Source organism: Ochotona curzoniae, unplaced genomic scaffold (genome assembly GCF_017591425.1).
Source record: "Ochotona curzoniae isolate NIBS_2020 unplaced genomic scaffold, NIBS_Ocur_1.0 patch242, whole genome shotgun sequence".
Lineage (NCBI taxonomy): Eukaryota > Metazoa > Chordata > Mammalia > Lagomorpha > Ochotonidae > Ochotona > Ochotona curzoniae.
Genome location: NW_024466798.1, coordinates 26,741 through 33,750, shown reverse-complemented (window position 1 = coordinate 33,750; position 7,010 = coordinate 26,741). Strand labels below are relative to the sequence as shown.

Sequence of the window (7,010 nt, the reverse complement as noted above, 5' to 3'; positions counted from 1 at the left end):
AAGTGGTGGCTTGCCAGTTGTCTCCAGGTGACACTAGGTCCTGGGCTGGGCTGGGAATCTATTTAGGAGTCCCCTGCTTTTAGGGGGCAAAACCTCTGGCTCCCCTATCCTGAAAGACCAGCAGATGACTCTGGGTTCCCCACCCCTGGAACAGGCGGTTGGGGAGGGTGGGGAGGTGCAGCCTCTTTGTTTCCCAAGGTGCCACAACTGTGGGAGGGGCGAGAGGCCGCCAGTTCCGGGACTGGGCACAGGTGGCTGAGCTCCCTGGGGATAGGGGGCCTTGCCTGAGGCAGTGGAGAAGGATCTCCCCAACTCCCATCACGCCATCTGGAGACCAACAATAGGGACCCGTGGCTAATGTGTGCAGTAGAGTGCTCCTGCCACAGACTCCTCCCTGGAGAGCAGTGGATGGAGACCCTACCAGCTGACCCCAAGTAGGACTGAGCCCCAGGTGCTTGCTTCTGCCCACCCCTCATGTTCAGTAGACCCCAGCTCATGGGGAAGCTGGGCACAAAACCCCCTCCAAGGACCAAGGTGGAGGAGGCACCCCGACAGCCTGCAGGGTGGCAGCCTGGACTTGGTCTCAGGCCCAGTGAACACCCAGAGCTACATCATACATCAGGCTTCTCTCCAGGATCCCAGAATAACCACTCTCAGCCACCTCACTCCCCTCCCAGAACTCATCACATCCTGGCAAGGCAGTTTCTGGACTTGGCCTCACCCCCAGCCCTGTGCAGGTCCCTCGTCCATTTTGGGTCACCACGAAGCTGAGGGACTGGGCTCTGGGCTCAGTGTTTGTGGTTGTCACTCTTTTCTACCGACCCCGAGCCTGGCTGAAGGGGGAGCCCCACACGCAGCTGTTCCTGCTGGCCCAGTTGGCCTCCGTTCCCTCCTCTGTCTCCTGGCCTCTTCCATCTTCCTACCAGTCCTTGCAGCATCTGTGGCCCCATCCAGGTTGGCAGCACTGCCTGCCATGGACCTGCCCATGAGGCCTGAGCCAGCTCTCGGCCTGGGGGCCAAAACAGAGCGTGCAGCCTCTGGGCTGCCCTGGCCCTTCTGCCAGGGTTGCCACCCCAAGCCCTCTCTTGGATGTGTGCCTCTCTGTCAGTGAGAGTCAGGCACTGGCTGTCAACATCCAGAGCTTTCTCTGGTCCCTCTTGGCTAGAGCAACTCCCAGGTCACCCCAGGCCCCCAACTGGACTTCTGCCTCACTTTCCTTGTACATGCCTGCTGGCAGGAGCCACCTGTAGCCCGCCTCTTCCCACAGATCAAACCACAGGCCCCTCCCTTCCACAAAAGTCCTCCGCAGCAGGGCAAGCCCTGTAAGCCCAAGGGCGACCTAGTGTGCTGTGTCGCCCCCCCTTTCCATTCCCTTCCTGCCTGCCCAGCTGCTGGGCCCACGGGTTGATCACAAGGACATGCCAAGACCTGGGCTCAGAGTCCGCCGGGAACAGATGCCCAGAGGCCTGATATACTTAGAGGTAAGAGGCTGACCTCGGGACCAAGCGTCCCTAAGCCAAATGCCAGTGAAGCCCTGGCTGCTCTACTTCTCAGCCAGCTTCCCAGAGAAGACAGCTTGAGCTTCTGCCACCTGCGTGGGAGACTGACGGAGCTCCAGTCTCCTAGCCCAATCCTGCCTGTTGTCATGGAAGATGAACCAGCTTTCTCTGCCATCCAAATTAGTTAAATATGTTTTCAAAAAGTTTGACCTGACATCTCCCGGGGAGAAGCCAGTGGGGAAGAAGACTCCACGGTGTCCGGCTCCCAGGTGGGGCCTCCTCGTAACACCCCCAGGAACCAGGCCATTCCCTCAGCACACAGACCTGGGGAGGGATTCGGCTGGTCCGCTGCAGCTGGCTGCTGGCTGCCCTGGAGACACCTCGCCGGCAGGGAAAGAATCCAGGGTCCCAGCCTGCAGGTCCCGGGCTGGCTGCCTGCTGAGCGTCCAGCAGAAGACCACCGGATCCAGGCCCAGCACGTGGCAGAGCCCCAAGAGCAGTGCAGGCCTGGCTCGGGCAACAGACCCCGCTGGGTGGTCCTCCACCAGCCGCAGGAGCTGAGCCCCTCCCCAGACCCCTCCCGCCAACGCATTCCTAGCGCCCCGCGGCCCCTCCTTCGGCCCCCGGGGCCTCCCAGCCCCCCTCCCCCGCAGGCCCCAGCCCGACTCTGAATCTGCTTCTGATTCCGGCTGTGCGGACGAGGCCCCCCTCCCCTCTTCTCCCTCCTACCCGCCCGAGCAGCCCCCGCCCGGCTGGGCCCAGGCTTACTCCTGCTGCGCCCCCACCCCCTCTTGGCATAGCTCGCGCGCCCTCGCTGCAGCCGGGAGGAGGCGGCGGTCCTGGGCACCCCAGGCCCCGCCCGCCACGGCCCTTCCGGGAGGCCGGGAGACCCGCTTGGGCCGGCCCTCGGAGGGTGAGTGCGAGGGGACGGCGGCGGGTGGGGCCTCTGCAGGCGGAGGCACCGGGAGCGGGTGCGTCGCCTGTCACCGCTCCAGGCCCCAGGGGAGGACGCGCCAACGTCCCGCGGCTGCACTCGGCCCCGGGGCGCGCCCGCCGCCGCTCCCTCCTCCGGGCTCGGCCTGGGGCCGCTTGCGGGGCTCTGCTCACTGGGCACGGCGAAGCCAGCACGCTGCGCTTTTTCCTCCCCGAGGGCGACGTACCTGGCTGACCCGCGGCGGCTCCGGCCATGCCCGGCTGGCCCTGGGGGCTGCTGCTCACGGTGGGCACCCTCTCCATCGCGCTGGGCTCGGGGCCGCTGGCGCCTGCCGACCCCTGCCACGACGAGGGGGGTGCGCCCCGAGGGTGTGTGCCGGGCCTGGTGAACGCAGCCTTGGGCCGCGAGGTGCTGGCGTCCAGCACGTGCGGGCAGCCGGCCACTCGGGCCTGCGACGCCTCGGACCCGCGGCGGGCGCACCCCGCGACGCTCCTGACCACGCCGGGGGCCCCCGCAGGCCCTACGTGCTGGCGCTCGGACTCCTTGTCCCAGGCTCCCTTCAACGTGAGCCTCACAGTGCCCTGGGCAAGGCTTTTGAGCTGGTCTTGTGAGCCTACGTTTCTGCTCCGCTCCACCTGCCTCTCTGGCTCTTCTCAAGTCGCAGGACCACGGCCGCAGCTGGGCGCCTCTGGGCTTCTTCTCTTCCCACTGTGGGCTGGACTATGGCCGGCCACCGGCCTCTGCCCAGAGCCCGGCTGGCCCCGGGCCAGAAGCCCTGTGCTTCCCTGCCCCCCAGGTGCAGCCGGACGGGGGTGGCCTCCTGGCCTTCAGTGTGCAAGATGGCAGCCCGCCAGGCCTGGAACTGGACAGCAGCCCAGTGCTCCAAGACTGGGTGACCGCCACCGACATCCGCCTCGTGCTCACCAGGCCTGCAGGGCCGGGAGCCACCTCGGAGCCAGAGACCACCGCCCCTTACTCCTATTCGGCCACTGAGCTGCAGGTGGGCGGGCGCTGCAAGTGCAATGGGCACGCCTCACGGTGCCTGTTGGACACCCAGGGCCAGCTGCTCTGCGACTGTCGGCACGGCACAGAGGGGCCTGACTGTGGCCGCTGCAAGCCCTTCTACTACGACAGGCCGTGGCAGCGGGCTACGTCCCGGGAAGCCCACGCCTGCCTCGGTGAGGCCTTGGAGGGAGGCCTGGGGACCCCAGCCGGGGCCCGCTGGCCCCTGACCCATACCTTCCCGCAGCTTGCTCCTGCAACGGTCATGCCCGCCGCTGCCGCTTCAACATGGAGCTGTACCGACTCTCGGGCCGCCGCAGCGGGGGTCGTCCTCAACTGCCGGCACAACACTGCGGGCCGCCACTGCCATTACTGCCGCGAGGGCTTCTACCGCGACCCTGGCCGGGCCTTGAGTGACCGGCGGGCTTGCAGAGGTGAGCCTGCCCCCTTCCCCAGCACCCCTGCTGGGCCAGGACCCCAGGGGGCTCCTCAGCAGGCCTTCCCACCTCTGCTCTCAGCCTGTGATTGCCACCCTGTGGGCGCCGCCGGCAAAACCTGCAACCAGACCACGGGTCAGTGCCCATGCAAGGATGGTGTGACTGGCCTCACCTGCAACCGCTGCGCGCCCTGGCTTCCAGCAGAGCCGCTCCCCGGTGGCACCCTGTGTCAGTGAGTGACCCTGCCCCCACCCCAGGTGGCCGGTCGCGCCCTCTGCCCCTGCGCCCGGCATCACAGGCCCCTTGCCGCCGTCTCCACAGAGATTCCTGTCCCTGGACCAACCCAAGAAAGTATCCCTGTGGAGCCCCTGGGTAAGTGGACGCTGGGCAGGAGCCCAGTTTGGCAGGGAGGCGGGCCTGCGGGGTCCAGAAGGGAGCGGTGCTGACCGGGCCTTGGTCCCCTCTCCCCAGACTGCGACTCGCACTGCAGACCCGCGCGCGGCAGCTACCGCATCAGCCTGAGGAAGTTCTGCCGCAAGGACTATGGTAAGCCGCGCCCGGGCGCTGCGCCCGCGCCCCCCACCCCGAGGCGCCCCGCCTGACTCGCCCTCCCGCCTTCCCCGCAGCGGTGCAGGTGGCGGTGAGCGCGCGCGGGGAGGCGCGCGGCGCGTGGACGCGCTTCCCGGTGGCCGTGCTCGCCGTGTTCCGGAGCGGCGAGGAGCGCGCGCGGCGCGGGAGCAGCGCGCTGTGGGTGCCCGCCCAGGACGCGGCCTGCGGCTGCCCGCACCTGCTGCCCGGCCGCCGCTACCTGTTGCTGGGGAGCGGGCCGGGGGTCGCGGCGGGGAGCGTCGGAGGTCGGGGTCCGGGGCTCAGCGCCGCCCGCGGAAGCCTCGTGCTGCCCTGGAGGGACGCGTGGACGCGGCGCCTGCGGAGACTGCAGCGGCGAGAGCGGCGGGGGCGCTGCGGGGCGGCCTGAGCCGGGGCTCGGAGGCTCGCGGCCTCCCGGGGCGTCACAGCCGTCGCCCCTCTGGGTGCTAAGGGCTCCCAGGACGGGCGGTGGACGCGTGGACACCCTGCCCCGCACAGGGGCGTGGGGACGCGGGTCTCCTGCATGCCCCCACCTCGTGCCTCTGCCCTCGCCAAGGGGCACCGAGGAATCCCCAAAAGCCGTGAGCCCCATGAGATGCCTGTGTCCTCCGACCCTCTAGCCCCGTCCCCCGCCCCCGTGGGGAACGCGTCCCCCGCTCCACTGCCCAGGGACTGCCCGCCGCCCCCGGGGCCGCTGCCTCTGTCCAGCTGCACGGGTCTCCCTCTGCCTGCGCCCCGGACCCTGGGTTTGGTTCGTTTGTCACCCCTTTCTGATCCTCTGCCTCGGGGCTCCTCCGCGCCTCTCTCCGCCACGAGCCCCCTGTACCCCTTGTCCGTCAACTGCGACGGGCAGCCACCCAGCCCCGCCGGCCTGCCCGCTGCCCTCCGCACTCGCGCCCGCACCCCGCTCGGCGCATGCTCCGGCCGCCGGGCGTCAATGCGCATGTCCAGGGCCGCGCCAGGCTGGGCCCGCGCGCGCTCGGCGGGCGGGGCGCGCGCTCCGTGGGGCGGGGCCGCGCGCGCGTGCGCAGACAGTCCGGGCGCCGTGGTGAGACGAGCTGAGCAGGCGGCGCGGCTCGCGGAGGTGGGTGTGCGGCGCGGTGAGGGGCGCGGTGTGCGGCGCGGTGAGGGGCGCGGTGAGGGGCGCGGTGAGGGGCGCGGTGGGGCGGGCGCGGTGGGGCGCGGTGGGGGGCGCGGTGAGGGGCGCGGTGAGGGGCGCGGTGGGGCGGGCGCGGTGGGGCGCGGTGGGGGGCGCGGTGAGGGGCGCGGTGGGGCGGGCGCGGTGGGGCGCGGGGGCGCCGGCGGCTGTCATCCCTCGTCGCCGTCAGGGACCCCGGCTCTGGCGCGAGGCGGAGGGCTGGGGGCTCGGCGCTGCCCGCCGCCCGGGTGCTGCAGCCCGGGATGGCCGCCTGGCGGGGCCCCTCGGGGCCAGCCCAGGGCCGAGCGGCGTTGTGGGAGCTGTGTGTGTGTCACTCTTTCCCGGGGAGCTTTCCGCCCCTGCCGGGTGGGAAGTGCTGCAGCTGTCCATGCAGGCCGCCACCCCGCCCTGCCCGTTACTTGTCCCCAGCACAGCTGTCCCCTGACGCCTAGGGGTCTTCCACGCACCCCCACACCCCAACCCTGGAGCTAGACCGCACCCAGGAAAGGGAGGCTGCAGGGCTCCCAGCAGGTGCAGCTGGAGAGTAGAGCGGGCATGGCGGGCATCGGGGCAGCCAGGCTCGTGCGGAAACGGGCCCCGGAGCTGCAGTGCTGTGGCCGTGGGCTGGTGGCTGTGGTGATGAAGTAGGAACTGCCATTCCACCCACCCACCCCGCACGCGGTTTTGCTCACCCACAGCTGGCAGGTGACTTCCTGACAGTTGGCATAGTCTGTGTGATCATTTCCTCCTGTCGAGGGCAGGCAGGGGCCACAGTGTCCTGTCCCTGTCCTACCCCCGAGCTGGGCACCTGCCTGCTCCATCCCTTCATTTTTAAAGAAGATTTATTTTATTTTTATTGGAAAGTCAGATATACAGAGAGGAGGAAAGACAGAGAGGAAGATCTTTCATCCGATGACTCACTCCCCAAGTGACCGCAACAGCTGGAGCTGAGCCGATCCAAAGCCAGGAGCCAGGAGCTCTTCCAGGTCTCCCACGTGGGTGCAGGGGCCCAAGGCTTTGGGCCGTCCTCCACTGCTTTCCCAGGCCACAAGCAGGGAGCTGGATGGGAAGTGGAGCTGCGGGCATTAGAACTGGCGCCCATATGGGATCCCGTTGCATGCAAGGTGAGGACTTCAACTGCTAGGCCACCACACTGTGCCCTCCGTCCCTTCATTTCAATGGGAAGATATCGACCCAGACAAGAAAAGGCTGAGAAGTTTCCCCAGAATGGTGCTGGGTATGAGAGTCCTGCTGTTTTGAGGCCTGAGCCCTGATCCCTCTCTAAGCTCCCCTACATCCAGATAAAGCTCTCACAGTCCTGAATCCCTGTTCCCCCTTTGCCCGGCTGGGGCTGCGGGACCTAGGGCTTCTTTGTGAATGCTGTAAGCTGGCTAGGGGTGACCTTCTCACCC

General features: G+C 68.4%; 1 pseudogene; it reads left to right on the top strand.

Moving 5' to 3' along the window:
- The first annotated feature begins 2,685 nt into the window (after window positions 1-2,685).
- LOC121166826 lies at window positions 2,686-4,848 on the top strand (annotated as a pseudogene).
- The last annotated feature ends 2,162 nt before the right edge of the window (window positions 4,849-7,010 follow it).